At 40.6% G+C, this 19,352-nt stretch overlaps 1 protein-coding gene across 1 annotated transcript in view; it reads left to right on the top strand.

Annotated features, from left to right (window-relative positions):
- Ntn4 (netrin 4) overlaps nucleotides 1-19,352 on the top strand; it is a 114,288-nt gene that overhangs the window by 51,845 nt on the left and 43,091 nt on the right. The gene's annotated exons all lie outside the window — the stretch shown is intronic.

Consider the following 19,352-nt stretch of genomic DNA (forward strand, 5'->3'; position numbering starts at 1 on the left):
CCCAGATTCACTCCACCCACCTCCCCCCACTTCCCAGATTCACCCCATCCACCCTGTCCCACTTCCTGGATCCACTCCATCTACCTCGCCCCATGTCCCAGATTTACTCTATCCACCTCCCCTTAGTTCCCAATCTACTCCATCCACCTCTGCCCATTTCCTGGATCCAATCCATCCACACCCTCCCACTTCCAGGACCCACCCCATCCAACCTCCCCCCCCACTTCCCAGATCCACCCCATCCACCTCCTCCCACTCCCTGAATGCACCCCATCCACACCCTCCCATTTCCTGGATCCATTCCATCTAGCTTTTATCCACTGCATTTCCCTCAACAGTTCCTTTTTCTGGAAGGCAGAGCATTGCAGTGACTAGTCACGAGCCTCTCCGAGCACCAACCAACCAGACACGAATATGACTCAATACCGCATTCACGAAGTCACTCGGTCTCTGAACTTCAGCTCTCATATACAACAAGGATAAGATCTGCTTTCACAGCTGCTGTAAGGATTAAAAAATATGATAGTTTCAGGCTTGGTGTTACATGTCTGTGATCCCAGCCCTCAGGAGGCTGAGGCAGGAGGATTCCAAGTTTGAGGTCATGCTGAGCTGCGTGCTGAACTGCTGTCTCAGGAAAATGAATGCAAACCAAAATAGCAGGTGTCCTCACTAGGGTAAACACTTTCTTCGCTGTTCTTAGCACACCGCAGGATCCCAGCCACCTCTGCTGTTTTTCCCACAACACTTCTTCCCAATTAGGACAAAAATAAATCAAAGCGTATGTGCTACTTGACATGTTTACAAGGCCAGGGGTTTTGTGGCACGGGAAACTGTACTTTGACTCCAGTCTGCTGAGAGCCCAGAAATTATGTGACGTTTTCCGAAGGTTTCTTCTCTTCGCAGCTGTGGACGGCTGATTTGGTTCCTGTTTCTTCTAGCAGCTGGTGTTTTACAGCTGTTGGATGATGGATGGCAATAAAAAGGAACATGGAACTTTTTTTTTTTTAAACTGAAATATCCAATCCACTGGATAAAACCAGAGACCTTTGAGAACCGTGGAGAATTATTTAAATGCCGTGAGCTATGCTTGTTAGGCTGGATTTAAACTTCACAATGAGAAACTCATTTTAAAAGAGGGCCAGTATTTTGACTGGTTTATTCTAAATTTAAGAGTGAACATTGAGATTTGGGGAACCACATCAGCTGGATCTGTGGAGGCATGCTTGAGAATCATTCACGTGGTTTTATTTCAATACACTTCTCTCTCTCTCTCTCTCTCTCTCTCTCACACACACACACACACACACACACACACACACACACACACACACACACACACACACACACACACACACACACAACAGCTTTATAACGCATTTACTGACTTCCCAAAAGCTGGTAAGGGGGCAGCCACACTCAACACACCTGCCAATCAGCCTCCAAGGCTCATCCTCTTACTGTTATTCTAGGAAAGCCGAGTATCCAGCTAGGGTTAACTGGCTAAGAGCAGAGCGCAGAAGGAAGGAAGGTTGAGAGGGAAGCAGGGATGAAGATGGGGTCAAGAGATGGAGTATGACAATGCACCGCAGAATAAACCTAGCAAGATGGGAGTGCTCCATGATGCTCTTCCCATGCGTCATTTCACAGGATGCTTGACGTAGATTTATAAGTCTGTTCTGAAGGCGCAGATCAAAACATAGAAGAGGGCTTTCCTTTCTGAAGTCGTGATCACAGAGCAGTTGTTCAGACTCAGCCTCTTTACACGGGTTCCTGTCTCCTGACTGACTTGGACCTTACCATATAGACCAGGCTGGCCTCAAACTCGCAGAGATCTGCCTTTGCCTCCCAAGTGCTGGGATTAAAAGTTTGCACCACGTGAGCCAAATTAAAAAAAAAAAAAAAGTCTTATTGAAGGGATTCTTCTAGGGATAGGAAATCTATCCATGCTATCTACATTTAAACATGGAACCCTAGATTAGCATTACTTTTTCTTTTCCATTCATTCATTAACCAGTGAAATAGCCCAAGGAAAAGGAAATTTAAAAAGACACAGAGAAAGAGTGTAAGTGATAACTTGGGAATCTTCAAAGTAAATAATTTATGTGTGGCTCTCTTCTAGGGGTTAGGGTAATGGCTACCTCTCAGTTCTTTAGGAAGAGAGTCTTCTGGCTCTAATAGCCTTTCCTCCCATCTGTAGTCCTTGATCATTTTTTTGCTGCTGACAGAAAAACAAGAGCCACCCACTTGTTTCATTTGTCACCCAAAGATCTGGACAAATAGGTAATCCTGTCACCAGCATGAATGATGGAGATGTATTCTTAACATTGAGGATACAGAAAGCTTTCCCATTTTGCCTAGTCAGTGTGAGACCATGAGACCTCTCTCTGTCTGTCTGTCTGTCTGTCTGTCTGTCTGTCTGTCTCTCTCTCTCTCTCTCTCTCTCTCTCTTTCACACACACACACACACATCCCAATGGCTGCCTCCTCATCTCCCCATCACAGAATCCCTTCCCCCACCCCCCATGTCTCACCCCCACCCCCACCCCCTGTTCCCTTCTCCTGACAGGGTGGGGAGGTCTTAACTTTTCTGCTTCAACACCCTTGCATTATTAGACAGCTTTGAGGGCAGTCCCTTAACACCCAGTAGCCACTCAAAGTGATGACTGATTACAAAGTCTTCAAACTCAGACGCGTTGAACACTGATCTGCACTCATGAAAGAATTCCTTGTGGGGTTTCTTGCAAGAATTCTCATAGAATACTTAACATATTTACTTATAGACCTTTAGTTATTTCACAGCGAGGTAAGGTAAGAGGATAAAAATGCCTGAAAGCTAGAATGCTGACGTCATAGCTGCTGCCTCTAAAGGTGAAAAGCCGTGGAGACGCGAGGTGGACGGAGTCTCCAAAATGTTCCTTCTTCTTTCCATGAACATGATTTGAAGAAAGCGGAGTGTGTTTATTGGGGTCAAAAATCGGGGCTGGAGAGATATAAAATGAGTCTCTAACAGTTTAAACTACTAAAAGTAGGAAAAGAATAAGGCAAATCTGGCATTTCCTTTCTTTAAAGTGTCCTCTAATAAGTAAAGCATATCTCATATTGGAAAATTTCTCATGAACACTTCCAGCACAGCATTCTGCAGTCCATACTGCAGATACCTAAGAGCCTGATGGCTATGAGCCTGGAATTGCACTCTTGCCTGTAAGGCCTGGTCTCCCATTCTCTTAACTTCATCCAGAAGATAAGTTGCAATGTAAGTCCTCATTCCCACTTGCAAAGAGAATTTTTTATTGACCAGGCACATTAACTATAGACACATACATACATGTGTACACACATATACACATACTCTCTCTCACACACATACACATACACACACACACAAAACACATGCACAGGAACACATACATGTGCACACAAATACTCACATATATGAGCATACATTTATATATGTACACACACACGATCACACACATACACACACACTTATTTTATAACTATAGAAGGTAGAGAAAAAAAGTCATTTTTTTTTTTTTAATTTCACCTTTGAAACTGGGTTTTGCTGTGTAGCCCAGGCTAGCCTGGAACTCACTATACAATACAGAGGAACAAGATGTGTTAATTTTCATATTCAATACTTCTATAATGTAACTGAGACTGCAACTGAGTTACACCATAGCAAAATAAATATATAATGCAATAAAATAAAGCACAGGTAAGAATATAGACTGTAATATATGTTAAAGCAAATAATATTGATGTGAGTAATATAGAATTCTGATATCATTTAGCTTCTCTGTCTAATTCTGTCTGTCTAATACCAAAAAAACAAAAACAAAAACAAAAACCTGTGATTATAGAATTTTGGGAGTGACAAGGTCTAGGCTTAAACTTTGGGCTAAAGTGATCTTGCTTCAGCTTCTCAAAGAGCCAGGACTGCAGACATACACCACTGTGCCTCTCTGGAAATTGTGCTTTCAAAAACAAAATAAACTACTGGCTTTAACAGAGCTCACTTGCTAGCAATAGGAAGTGTCGACACATGGCTATCCCATGTAAATCTGCCCAGCTATGTGTATCTCTGGAGTTATGCAGGGTCAGGTCTGGTTAGTACTCAGATGGGAGAAAGTGACTATATCTGTTTCACTATTGAATGTTTTACATATGATACTAACAATTATGAAATTCATAAGAAATATTCTCATCTCTAAAGGCAGCACTGCCAGGAGTGGAATGATGCTCACTGTGAGCTCAGAATGTCCAAGGAGCAGGGCTTTTATTTTGTGTAGCTTTCTACCTACTTCTGATACTGTGCAAAAATTAAGAATTACACCCTTTGTCAAATAATTGGGTTATTAGAGCCTTTATACAAACTTCCAGTAATTCTTCCAGTCACCCGCAGCCCTTTCAAGCGGGACATTACTTACCATCACCATTATCATTATACCCTTTACCTCACTGCATTGTAGTTAATTGCTTCCACACCCAACTTGCCCTATCTGCCAAAATATCTGCTTTCAAGGCAAAAGCTTGGCCATTCATACTCTCTAGTGTATGGTATGTTAAAAAAAATTCTGGATTTTAAAAAAAGTGCAGTGTGGTGGTGCATGCCTTTAATCTCAGCACTCAGGAGGCAGAACAAATGAATCTCTGTAAGTTCAAGGCCAGCCTGGTTTACCCACAATTAGTTTTAGGGCAGCTAGAGTTAGTGAGACCCTGTTTCAAAAAAAAAAACAAACAAACAACAAAAAGACCAACAACAAAAAACTCCAACACAACAACAATAATTCTGAATCAATATATGACCAAATTAACCAATAGCATTTGAAAATTAAGAGATTCATCTAAGAGAATAATGTTAGTATTAATGATAATGGCTAGCCTTGATGATGTCATATATATGACATATACACACACATATATATGTGTGTATATATATGTAGATATACACATGTATATATATATACATATATATATTACATATATATATGTATATATATATATGTGTGCGTTATGGTTATTATTCTGGGGTTTACTACAGCTCCTTGTTGTTTTTATCTATTTATTATAGGTTTCCACTCCACTTAGACTATATAGTTCCCAAATAAAAGACACAACAACCTTTAGATTTATAATAAGTTTAAAATAAGCATTTATAATAAGCATTACACTACCCTATTCTGTCTACTTCCCTGTGGGATCCCAGAGATATCTCTTGCCATGTTCCACCTGGGCTGTTCCTACTCCATCAGGCCAGCCATGTGTTCCCGATCCACCTCCCCCATGGTGTCTTCCCTTCTCCTTCCTCTTTGCTCTCCTCCTGGTTCCTGCTTAAGACACCAAGCCTGGCTCTGCCCACCTTTCTTCTGCCCAGCCCAGGATGTAGGCATCTTTATTAACCAGTCAGGGGTAACTTGGGGGACAAGGTTTATATAGCATCTTTTGGTGTATGTGAGAATCTCCTTGGGGAAGAACCAGATTTGGGGGGCTAGTATTTGAATACATAGCAGCACCAGACCAAGTCCCTACTTATATACATACATATATACATACATATATACATACGTACAATCATACATATTTTTTCTCTTTTAGTCCTCTTAAGGAATAAATAGGGCCAATATTTATGTCATCTTTATAAACAGGAAGCTACATTTTGTTATGACTTTGTCTATAATTACTGAAAAGAGGAATTAAGAATTCCTTGTATCTAACTGCAAGATTTTTTTTCCTTTGTGGCACATAATGGTAAGAAGGAAACCCCATGTCCCTAGAGCAGCAGTTCTCAACCTGTGGGTCAGGGCACTTTTAAGAGTCACATATCAGATATTCTGTATATCAGATATTTACATTATGATTTATAGCAATAGCAAAATTATGGTTATGAAACAGCAACAAAAATAATGTTATGGTTGGGGGTCAGCACAACATGAAATATTCTAAGAATCCCAGCATTATGACGGCTGAGAACTACTGGACTAGAGTTTCATATAGACTGTATATTATTTGGTTATTGTTATTATTATTAGTCAATTATATGTTATGAAAGCAATACATAAAAAACAAAATATATTTTAGGATCATCTCAAAGAAAGTAAGTCCTCTCATCTCAAAGCCATGTACACATGTAGATACTAATGATGATCAGAGGCACACTTCCTCAGAGAATACTAAATTATCTTCAGGGTTTCTTTCTGAGTGTTAGATTGCCTTCAAAGGCTATAAAGGAAAACTATATAGCTAATTTCACATACTGTCATTGTTTGGTCTTGATCCCTCTTCTGTTGTTGTTTAAATGTATCAATTGAACAAAATAATGGTCATTGTGACATTTCATACACCCAGGAAACGCACTTTGATCAGGCACCATTCTTGGTCTTGAACTATTTTTCAGGGTAGAGCTAGAACCCTAATTCTTGGAACATTTTTAATGTGATTTTCCTTGGTTTATCAAAAAATAACAAGAGGGTTTATTTTTTATTTAATCTCTAATGGATTTTTATGATGACACTCCTTTCTAACCTTGTTTACCTTTTCTTCCCTACAACATGTGTGTGTGCATGCATGTGGTGGAAGGGAGTTTTCCACAGAGGCCAGAAGAGAGCATCAGGCCCTCTCAAGCCAGAGTTTCAGGTCTTTGTGAGCTGCTTAGTGTGCATACTGGGGACCCAGTTGTAGCTCCCCAAAAAGAGCAGCAAGCACCCTAAAACTTCAGACCATTTCTCTGGCCCCAGAAGTTGTAGAACTTCTTTAAAAAGACAATAATTTATTAATATAAAGACATAAATTGTCTTAAATACACCATCTATCCTCAATATAACATATAATACTGGTTTGTACTTAATTTATGGTACTAGATAATTTTTTCCCTATTCCTTAACAGTTTCATACTGTAGAAATTTGTGTTTCTAATTAAGATAAACCTTTAAATATTTCTTGCCTAGGCTTTGCACTATTAGGAAAATTTGCACCTATTAGAAAAAAAAGAAGTTATATTTTTTATTAAGGAAAAAAGGAATAGTATGTTCTTGTTTATGCAGGCTTATTCTAACTCAGATCCAGAATGACCCTACAATTTGAAACTCAGGGTTAGTTTAACATTGGAAAATCAGCCAATGTAATATGCCCTCATCATAAACAAAAGGCAAGGCCTATCTGATCTTCTTCATAGGTGTGGGGAAAGCATTTGATGGAAATCCAACATCATCTCGTAAGTAGCAAGGAAACTAGTAAACTAGGAATGGAGAGGCCACCTTGAGCACAGTGAAGGTTGTGTACACTGCACAGCAGACATAATGGTGAAAAGCAGGGCTATTCCTCACTATTAGGAACAAACAAGTGTGGCTGTTCTCATTGCCTGTTTAACTTGTGCTAGAAACTGCAGCCTAGGCAATTAGTTCAGAGTCAGAGATAAAAGGCACTCAGATTGGTAGATCTGGAACACATGCCTGAGGTCCTATCTCAGAAAACAAAAACTAAATAACACAATACAACAACAACAACAACAACAACAACAACAACAAAAATGCTATTCAGGAACGAAGAACAATCCTTTCAAGAAGTGGTGAGGTAGTCACAAAAATATATATGCACTTGTACCATGCACCATGCTTAAGAGGTAACTAAAATGGCCCAGCATGCCTAAACTCAGCTCTTAGAAGGAAACACGGGTTAGCTGTGACTTTACATTAGAGAGTGCTTTGTGAGATGTGACACTCAAAAGCACAAATAACAATCAATCAATCACTCAATCAATAAATCATCAATAATATAAGCCAGCAAGTCAGGCATGGAGGTGCACACCTTTAATGCCAGCACTCAGGAGGCTAAGGCAGATGGGTTTTTATGAGTTCAAGGCCAGCCTAGACTACATAGCAAGTTATGAGACAGCCAAGGCTACATAGAGAGAATGTGTCTCAAAAAATTAAAACAAAAGAAAAATAAGTATATTTGACTTCATCAAAATCAAAAACTTCTATGCAAAAAAAAAAAACACTATCAAGAAAGTGAAAAAGAAGGTCTAAAAGAACAGCTGAAAAATCCTTTCAAGTCTTCTTTCTACATTGTTCTTGTATTCATACTGTATGTAAAGAATTCTCACAGCTCAACAACAGAAGACCTCAGTCTAGTTCTTAGAGAAGCAAAACATCTGAACAGACATTCCTCTAAAGGAAACACCCAAAGGGTCAGCATGCACTGGAGAGATTCTTAGTCTCTTTAGTCATTTAGATGAGCACAAATCGAAACAAGCAGGAGACACCACGTCCCATCCACTCCATGGCTGTCACAGAAAGTCTAAACAGGCACAGATGTGGGTGAGGACCGGGAGACCACGCGGTGCTGGGGAAATGCAAAATGACAACATTTCATGGCTGCCGAGGGAAAACAATGCCGCATGCTCAGACACATGTCCTGAAGACAAGTTAGTGTGTGATCCAGAAATTCTGCTCTTCTCTAGACATTCAAATGGGTTGACAATATAAAACCTTCCCATATAGTCTTGAACACGAATGTTCAAGGCAGCATTACTTGTGAGTTGCTATGACTCCACTATCCATCAACTGATGAACACATAAACAAAACACAGCGTATCCTTGAAATGGAATATTAGCCAGCCATTAAAAGGAATGAAGTTCTAATATATGCTTCAACGAAGGTAGATCCTGGAAGCATTAGACTAAGCACAAGAAGCCAGCCACAAAAGCCCATGGTATAGTTTTCTCTTTTCTATATGAAATGTACAAAGGAAGAAAATCCATAAAGGCAAAATCAATTGGCAGTTGCCAAGTGCTAAGGATCAGGAAAATGGGGGCGTGCCTGTTTATCATGCTCTTTCTAGAGGGATGAAAAGCTCTACACTCGAGTTAGTGCTGTACAACATCTAAACTAAACTGACAAACCACTGTGTTGTACCCTAAAAATGATGAAAATGACAACTTTTGGGGGAATGTTACCTCCAAAAGAGATAAGAGTTGTTACAAAAGCCACCCTCAAACAATCCCATAAGGCATAGGCGGATGTTCATCAAACCCATAAGGCAAAGACAGACGTTCATCAAGGGATTTTGCAGTATATTTCTTGCTAGTCTTGGTCTTGAAACTGGCTGTTTTAAAAAGCAGTATTTATGGAGAAAACTTGTGTTTTTGCAACCTGTGGCTACTGTTTCTGGTCACCTTCAGATGATCACAGATTTTTTATTTATTTTTTTTTTTATGGCTTTGTCAGAGCCCCCAAGCAAATGCAATAAGCGAATTGCTTCTACCTTAATCTCTCATATACTCGTGCTTTAAAAAAATGCAGATTTTCTTTTACAAAACTCAGAAACAGGCCATTTTCTAGTAGGAAGAGAAGCCTCTGAATTGAGTAATTCAACAACAGAAACTATGGAAGAAAACATGCCCTAGCAACTAGCTTCTTGAGCTACAATCTGAGGCTCATTTATCTTAAACAAGTCAACTTTTGTAACACCCTCTACACTGTATAGAGTACTGAGTGACAGACAGACAGACCTGTCAAGAAAGAAGGAAAACAGTAGTTAATGCGAGCGAGCGAGAATGAATTAAGAAGGGGGGAAGGGCTGGGAGCGAATGCAAAGTAGTCTATAGCAAGGAGTTCTCCTTTAAAACAAGCGAGCACATTGAACAAGCGTCATTGAGTGAAAAGTCCTTGATAACCCACCACATTCTCATACAATTTACCTGACCCCCAACTCATTATAAAAACTCATCTAAATCCTAAAAGACATTGAGCAAGACCCTACAAAACCTTCCTTCAGGCTCATGTCAAACTGCGCCTCACACAGAAATCGCTTACAAAATGAGTTCTATTCATTTTCGCTCCCTCGCTCTGAGTTCTTGCCTAACCCAGGGAGACTCAGCAGCACATGGGACGAGGCATGTTGTTAATACCGCTATAGCTATTCCCTCCTGAGATTGTGAAAGTTAAATAGGTATTAAGAAACTGAAATTGAGATCTTCCTTTTCTTTCCTCAAAGAGATTACATCATAAGCAGCTACTTTAAGTATTTGAGGGAAGAATTAAAAAAAAAAACCTCATTGATGGCATTGCTGTTCTGAGACGGAACTTTTGGGGAGTCTGTCTTGTGAGCTATCACAGATTTGCTGTGAAAACTATAAACAGTGAAGTGTGATGTCAAATGAAAACAATACCTAACATCTATGCAAGCATGCAGAGGGAGTGGCCATTAGCAGCTGTCCCCGGAAGTGAGTGAACTTGGTGGCCAGGCAAGAGTTTGGCTTGAAAGGCTGTACAATTAGCTGTCTGCTAAGGGGCTTTCTTATACAGCCCTAAAAGAGAGTGCAGTAAAAATGTAGCAATATCTATCCACATTTTTAAAATCATCTTTTGTTCTAAATTTGCAGTTGAAGAAACTGAGGATGTTCAGGAGGGTATAGAGCAGTGGTTCTCAACCTGTGGGGTGGGTCATAGCTGCTTTGGCAGACCCCTCTCTCCAAAAATATTTACATCATGATTCATCACAGTAGCAAAGTCACAGTTATGAGGTCACCATGAAAATGATTTTATGGTTGGGGGTCACCACACCCTGTATTACAGGGTCACAGCATTAGGAAGGTTGAGAACCACTGGTATGGGGCCAGCTTCGTAGCTGAAGCAGTGAAGCTTCAGAGACTTTGAAACAAGTGCCAATACAGGAAGGACAGGTAGTACTGTGTCACCATCGCCTCCATGCAGATCTAAAGCCAGAGGATGTGTACACACTTGCCCAATTCACTGGTATGACTTAGTCAAATAGCTTACCCATAGACAGAATAGTTTTTAACTTAGTACTCAGAAATATTTTTTTAATCCACTGGAAGTGAAAAGCAAACAATAAACAGTTCTCTGCGATGAAGGAAGTAATGAGGGTGGTACCCTCCTAAATCATCAGTAACATGGTCTTATCTAAAGGTCCTTTTCACAAGCCTTCTAGGCACTGCAGTTTCTAGTTCAATAGTATTATCTGCATTTTTATGGCAAGAAGAAAAATCAAGTGCCTGGTACTACTAAACTGAGGAAGCTCTCAGGCTTACTTTTATAAAATATAAGACATTGAAAACTCATTTATCATTATAAAACAGGTTGAAAATTCTATCTTTAGAAGTAAATTCTTAAGGTTATTCCCCCCCCCCCAATATTTTTTAGTCTGGGTCTATACTATGTATCTCTGGCAGATCCAGAGCTTTCTATACAGCCAGACTGACCTGGAACTTGTAGTCTCCCCACCTCAACCACCCAGAATGATGGGGTTTCAGGTTGTACACAACACACTCAGCCATTCTGTCATTCTTATTCTTCAGAGATAGAATCTCACAATACATCCCGGGCTGTTTATTGATTCCGTCCTCCTGCCTCAGCCTCAGCCTCCCAAGTAGCTGAGACTATAGGTACAAGCCACCATGTCTAGTTTCAGGGATCCTTGAAAAAAAAAAGGAATGAATGAAGCGGGGGAGAAGGTGAAGAGGGGGAAGAGAGAGGGGAGAGAGAAGAGAAGAGAGAGATAGAGAGAGCGCTAGAGTAAGAGATAGGCAAGCAGGCAGGCAGGCAGACAGACAGAAGACAGACAGACAGAGACAGCCTGAGATTCTAATCTCATGTTAGCCTGGCAATGGCCAGACTCTGTCTTCAAACCCTAGAGCCACAAAACAAAACAATTACTTTACAGACATAAAATGGAAATTTGTCTGAACCAGTAAGACATTATAATAATTCAAATGAAAGTTTAAAAAAATACATATTTAGGCAAATATAGATTCACAAAATGCTGAAGTGAGCCGGGTACCGTGGCTCAGACCTATCATCTCAGCAGCTGGCAGGCTGAAGCAGGAGGCTTTCTTTGAGATAGAGGCAAGCCTGGGCTACATAGTAAGTTGAAATGATCACTTGCATTCCTTCCACAAGGCTTATCTCAAGCACCACTGATTTGCGATTCTATGGGTAAGAAACATTTGAATCACGGGTCTTCTACAACTTAGATATGAAACAACTCAATAATAGTAAAACTCAGAATCAACCCAGCAGGCTTCAGTAGACAGGATTCTTAGCAAATGGGTTCCCCTCCCCCATATAAGAGTTTTTCTTCACAACTTTTTTTTCCAGCAGAAGGAATCTGGCTAATTATATAGAGAATGAGGCAAAGAAATATCCTTCGGGGAGTGAGTTTTCCCAAATGAAGGCTGTCTGGGACCTGCAGTCTAGAGCTACAAATAAAAAGGATTCCTGATCCCTGGCCTTAGAAAGGAGAGGCTTGCTTTCTTCTGGAAAGTTACTCTTTCCTCTACAAAGCAGAGAAGCGTGTTCCATAAGAGCCTGACATTTAAACTGCTCTGTTCACTTATAAAAAACCAACCAACTAAACAAACAAACAAACAAACAAAAACATAGTATTGAGCCAATACTATATATTTAAAACAATGAAATTAAGTCCTTTCATTTTGGCTTTTAAAAAATTGAATGTGTTTGGGCTGAAGAGATAACTCAGCTGTTGAGAGCAGTGGTTGCTCTTCCAGAGGACCCAAGTTCCATTCCCAGCACCCGAATAGGAGGCTCATAATAACCATTCTGGGGTTCAACACATTCTTCCAGCCACAGTGTACGTATGTGATATGTAGACATACATGCAGGCAAAACAGTCAAACACATGTAAGTGAATAAGCAGATAGATGAATAATTTGTTGCCTTTTGGTTTTTTGTTTTGTTTTGTTTTTGTTGTTGTTTGTTTGTTTAGGGGCTTTGGTGTGGGGTTTTGGGAGGGGTTGTTTGTTTGTTTGTTTGAGACAGGGTCTCTCTGTGTAACCCTGGCTGTCCTGGAATTCTCTTTGTACACCAAGCTGACCTCGAACTCAGAGACCTGCCTGCCTTGAGTGCTAGTCGGGGGAGGTGTATAGTTTTTTCCTTATTGTTTTCTGCAACTCATTGCTTTTATTAAGTTGGTTGCATGAATATGGATAGGGGCCATTTAGTCAAATGAGGGCAATGTCCAGTGGCTACACCACTGATTTCCTTCCCCTTTGGAACCTTTAACTGTCTGTGGGTTCCTACAGGACAGGTAGGGCCTTATGAGCCCCTTCTTCACCCACGCTAGAATGTTGGTCCAGTCTCATGCAGGTCCTATGCAAATAGTCACTGCTGGGGTAAGTCTGTTGGTGCCTTGTCATGTCTAGGACACAGCATTTTACAGGGATCCTTCCTGAACTCCAGCCCTTATGCATTCTTTCTGCCCTATCTTCCACAATAATTCCTAAACAGACAGGGATGACATAAATGACTCTTGGAGAGCCAGACCTTCAATGGTCACTAACTCTCAGCATAGTGACCAGCGATGAGCAGCTATATTAACCATTGCCCTGAGTGGAATCTCTGGAAACTCTTAATGTTTTCAGTAGCCTAGAAATTCCCTTAGCAGGACCCAGTGTTTTGGTTTGATTTGGTTTGGTTTGGTTTGGTTTGGTTTTTCAAGACAGGGTTTCTTTGTAGTCTTGGCTGTCCTAGAATGAGCTCTGTAGACCAGGCTGGCTTCAAACTCACAGAGGATCACCTGCCTCTGCCTCCCCAGTGATGGGATTAAAGGCATGTGGAGCCAGTGTTTTTAGTGTACAGATAGAAAGGTTTTGTATGCAACCAAGCAGTTTCTTAAGCACTTCTCCAACCCTACTTGCTTGACACTTATTTGTAGCAGGTGTGGGAAACTACAGCTACTCTTCCTACATCCCTTTATCTTCAACTTCCTAGCTTCACCACAAATCCAGGCCAACTCTGCCCTGAAATATTCTGTGTGCACGTCTCTATGTGTGTGTGTGTGTATGTGTGTGTGTGTCCCTGTGTAGTATACATGTGTGCACATATGCATACGTAAATACAGACACATGCATGCCACAGTACAAATGTGGTGGTCAGAGAATAACTTACATAAGTTGGCTCTCTCATTTCACCATGCGGGTTTCAAAGATAAGATTGAGGTCATAGCCTTGGCAGGCAGCATCCTCTGAGCCTTTTTACCAGCTTCTGAATGCTCTTGAAGGGCAAACTGGCTTGGGACACACCAACATCAATTAAGGATCACTCTGAACAGGCTTGAGCAAAGTGGATCCCTCAACATCCATACTCTAGGTCTTACAAACAAAGTTGTACAGAGGTTAAGTGGGGAACTCTGCACTCAGACTACTACAATTCAAGTCATTGGACCACTTTTTGAGGCTTTGACATGTGGGCAAGTTATTTAAGCCCTCTGGGTCTTGGTTTAATCAGTTCTGAAACTAGGAAATACCTATTATTCTTGCCTTCTAATAAGGTTTTTGTGTGAACCAAGTTAATTAATATTCATACGGTGCCTAGAATGACGCATGGTGTGTTGTAAAAGCTGTGTAATATAAGCACTGCTATTGCTGGTATTTGTCATCATCCTATGGCAGATCCATGCTGCAGTATGTCTCGCAGAGACACTCGGGTATGAATCCACACAGCTTTACAGAAAGTACCCTTGGTCATGCCGAATTCCCAAGTAACTGTAGGGATCTCGTGCCCACTTCACAATAGCTAACTCAGCCTTCTAAGCAGTTTCAAACAAATGGCTAAGGTCCTCAGTGCTCTGCTAAACGTATATCAACCAAAGGAAAAAATAGTGCAGATTTTCTGATAACCTGTTATACTCTAGTTACTGGAAATTCAAAGAAACTGAAGCCTCTCTTCTCTGCAAGAGTTTATAATCTAGTGGAGAGAGATAAGCATTCAGTTCTCACGTGGAGCGCAAAATGCTTAGCACTTCCTTCAGAAATTTGCATTGGCTCCATTCATCCTTTTCCCCAAATGTCAGTCAAGGACTGGTGTTGGCAAATTAGTGAAGTAGGCTAAGTCTGTCTTTCGCTCCTTTCCTCGCCACTTAAGACATTCCTTTCTGTTCCTCCAGGAAGTCCGTTCTTCCTCCAAGCAACTCCGTCTGCACTTGTAGGATTAGGACCAGATAGTTATCATCTCTGCTGATGGAGTTTTCAATAACTCTTTAAAGTGTATTTTTGTTAAGAGCTCTGGACTCTGACACATCACCAGGAAGACCAAATCTCTACGAGACACATTTCAACATTCAAGCAAGATGGAAAGAACAGTCTTAAATACAAACCAGCTTTTGTCCTGGATTTGTGATCTCTTTTTCGTCTTTCCTATCCGCACAGCCCATGCTTTCTGATACAAGCTGTTTTTGCTAGTGTTCCGGTGCAGACCACAGAGTAAACCACACAGCGGTTTGTTTTCCTTGCCTTCTTCCTGTCTGTGTTACTAGCCATGGACTGGGACTCCCTTCAACCTCCCTTGTCCATTAGGACAGAATGTTTCAAGCTCCTTTTCCACCAAGCTCATTCCGAGCTTCCTTCTTCATCACAGAACTCTTAGTCTGTTGAATTAAAACATGCATTCCTCTAGCTGGAAAGGGTGCATTTTATTTTCTTTAATGGAAAGACATGTTTTCTTGCAGTGCTTTCTGTTTCTAGGTTGTGGTGTAACATTGCTGTGCATGTTTTTGCCCCACGTAAGAAGAGCAGGTTTCAACAGGCCAGCCTGTTATTAGAATTTATCTCTTCCCATGCATAAGAAGTTCATTCTTTTAGGGACTAATCCTTTTCCTCTAAGAGGGATATACTATCTCTTCAGAAATTAATCAGGTTTTTTTCCCATTTGGTCTTAAGAGGCCACACAGCATCTTCCCCCTCTCTAGGTAATCTGTTGGCACTAAACAGAGGCCTATTAGACAGCCGCAACCACCATTAAGCATGTATTCCTCTTGGCTCATAGAATCTTTTCTTTTCACATGTATTTTTTTTTTTTAAGTTTTAATGATGGTATGAAACAATATTCATTTTCTACTCCTATTCAAAGCTGAACGGTGATGATAAAATCATGCACATATATGTATGTATATTTACACACACACATATATCATGGACAAGAAAATTACTTTTGAAATTAAGGAATTTATTAATATGAAATTATAAAACACATTTCCCATTTATTTACACTATTGATCTCTGTAGAATCTGAACAAAAGACCCCAAAGTGGTTATACTTTTCTTTTTTCTCAGAAAGTAGTGGGAAGCCAATTTTGTCAAACATTCCCCAAGGAACTTAGCATGAGTACCTGGGAACATTAGCCCCCTCTTGATATGGGGAAAGTCTGTGGAGAATATCATCACTACATAACAAAGGGGGGCCTGACTACTGGGGAGAAATAATTAGCACAACCCAGAGTCTAAAATGGCTCCAGCTGTCCCTGCACCGTGGGAAGGAAGCAGAGGGAGAAAAAACAAGGACAGAGAAATAACAGGGTCCAAGACTCATTGTAAGTCATAGGCGACAGACAAGTGAAGCTCCATATTCAGAGACTATTACTGTTCGTTCATTTCTTTATCTGTGCTACACAGGGCAAGAAATAAGAAATAAGCTCATGGCTCTTCTGGGTTTCACTCCAGGAGTTTCTGACATTGGTGAGAATGCAGCCGAATCCTCTGATAGCTCAGAAAGGATTGTGGCTTGTGTCTGGCTGTCTACAGTTGAACAACATCCAGAGTGTGAAGAAGCAGGCTTTGATAGCACATTACTTTTTTTTAAGGACCCTAAAATATTTAAAGGTCATCCAAGACAGTCCTCCATCTGATATCTAAATATTCTATAACATCTTGGAGCTGCAGAGATGGCTTAGTGGCTAATAGCGTATACCGCTCTAGCAGAGGACCCATATTTGGTTCCCAACACTCATTTGGAAGTTCATAACTGCCTGTAATCCCAGCTTCATGGGATGTGGTACCCTCTTCTAGAGTCTGCAGATACCAGCACTCACAGGTATACATACCTATGCACAGACACACAGATATATACATAATTAAAAATAAAATCAACCTTTTTTAAATCTACATTTCAAAATCTACATACAAATAAGTTGTTGTTGAATCACATGTGCTTGATACTGTCTGTGACCAGATTCCTACCACCTCGTACCATGACCAATGTCTTCAACCACATGATACATGACTTCTGAAAGCCAAGAGGAACCAATAAAAAGAAACCTTACTATCCTAGGTCTGTGCTCTGACAATGGATCTGAAAGGCAATCATGCCTCATTTTTGGCAGTTTCAAATATGAAGAGGTGATCTTTTCCTTTTCTTTCTCTGTTTTGTTTTGTTTGAGAGGGTGGTCTGGGTGGTTTTCTTCTTCTTTCTTTTCTTTTCTTTTTCTTTTTCGTTTTGTGAGGCAGGGTTTCTTTGTTTAGCCTTGGCTGTCCTAGAACTCACTCTGCAGTCCAGACTGGCCTCCAACTCACAGAGATCCTCCTGCCTCTGCCTCCCAAGATGACCACCTGGCCATCTATCTGGGTTTAGTATACAATGATTGTAGCAAAACTGCACAGCTCTTAATGAGCACACTGGTCCAGTAAATCCTCCAATAACTTGTTTGAAGTTTGCACAAGTATCTTCCTGTGAGGAATGTGCTAAAAATGAGTAGAAAATAGGTTAGTATTAGTGGTAAAAAAAAAACTTGCATGTAGTTATAAAAACCTTCGCCAGGCAGTGGTGGCACACACCTTTAATCCCAGCGCTGGGGAAGCAGAGGTAGGTGGATATCTGAGTTCGAGGCCAGCCTCTTCTACAGAGTGAGTTCCAGGACAGCCAGGGCTACACAGAGAAACTCTTTGTCCCGAAAAGGAAAAAAAGACTTTGGTCATTGAAAGAGAAAAAGTGTCCTTAGCATTAGCAGAGGAGTTTCTGAAACCCCTCCAATATTCAAATACCTCCTGGGTAATTAGAAGTTGTGGATCATGGTCAAGACTCATTTCTCATTTTCCAGTTAGACAACAGACACCACTGTTAGATGCATTCTTCCTTGCATAACTCCATTTTCTTACTCTTTACCTAGATTGTGTTTATGGACCAAATAGGAGTTATGCTTAACTTATTACTAAAGTTTCCTTTCTGCTGTTTGTCCTCTGAGGAAGACCTGGTTTTCCTTGCACATTTTTCACGAGCATCAAATAGTGGGTGATCTTTCAAGCTTGAACAGCAATAGTTGTATCGCTGAGGAAGGATTTCTTGTCTCAAACTGTCTGGGTAATGATTTACAGCTATTTTGGGTAATTCTCAAAATGACAGCTCCTTGAATTTTTCTATGTGCAGAAAAATGTGCTGGCCTAGCATCTTCAGGACCTGGGAGGTCCGCCTCAGTTTGGGCAGATGGGAAGAAAAGAATGCCCCAGATGAAAAAGACCTGTCAGTATTGTCCTGTAATACATGAGAATGTTTGATGAGGCTACCCCCCAAATGTCTGTGACCTCCTGAGGCTTAGAACTAGTGAGACAGAATAACCTATGAGTTGGGCAAATTTATATGTGGGCTTTGGACCTACCTTCCAAGATTAAACTTGATAAGCTGAACTCTTGGCAATAGTTGAGTTCCTGTAAAGAAAACTAACAGTATCATTCAATATCGCCTTCATCTAACCCTTGATAAATGGATGCTAAAAGAACTTGAGAAGATAAGAACCAGAAATAAAAAATAGTAATAATTACCATTTAAAATTAAAATATAAGACGTGTCATTGGATGTTGAGAGACATGATCTGGGGTAGGGGTGAAGAAACAATAAGAGAGAAAGGGAAAGAAAAGTGTATTCTTAGACAAGAGGAAGAAAGCAGAAAGACATTTTCTTCAATGTGAAGAAAAGAAACTGTAGTTAATACACTTCTCAATTATTTCTTTGCTTAAAAATCTTTCCTGTGTCCGCATGAGCAGCAGGATAAATCCCAAACTCATTGAGCTGACATTTGGTGAGTGTCATGCTCAGTCTAGACCAAGCCTAGCTCTCTGATGCATACTCTGGCTTATTTATGAACTATTCTTTGCCCATCTCTTTACAGATCTCATTGTCTTATCTTCCATCCATGATGAAAATCCTGTGTGGCCTTCCAGATGCAGCCTCAAGGACCACACCTACCCACAGATTCTCCTACATCTTACTTTTTCTTTGTTTCCACAGCCTGGGAAGCTTCCTCCTTTCAGCCTGTTAGAAATTTATCCCAGCAGGCCACATAACTTCCATAATTCCCTCCACAGCCATCAAACCTATGATGAATTCTAAACCTTTGAATTCCAACATTTCCCTTCTTCTGCATGTGTACTGTCTTGCTTGCCATTGCATTTTCCTATGTAAAGCTCTGTGCTCCAATTGTACCATATCCTGTCCTTTATAAAAAGTTATTTTTATGTTTTAATTATGGCTGTAGGCACACACGCATGTACCTGTGCACACACAAGAGTGCAGGTGCCTGCACAGGCCAAGGGTATTGGATTCCCCTG

The sequence above is a fragment of the Mastomys coucha genome, unplaced genomic scaffold (genome assembly GCF_008632895.1).
Source record: "Mastomys coucha isolate ucsf_1 unplaced genomic scaffold, UCSF_Mcou_1 pScaffold4, whole genome shotgun sequence".
NCBI lineage: Eukaryota > Metazoa > Chordata > Mammalia > Rodentia > Muridae > Mastomys > Mastomys coucha.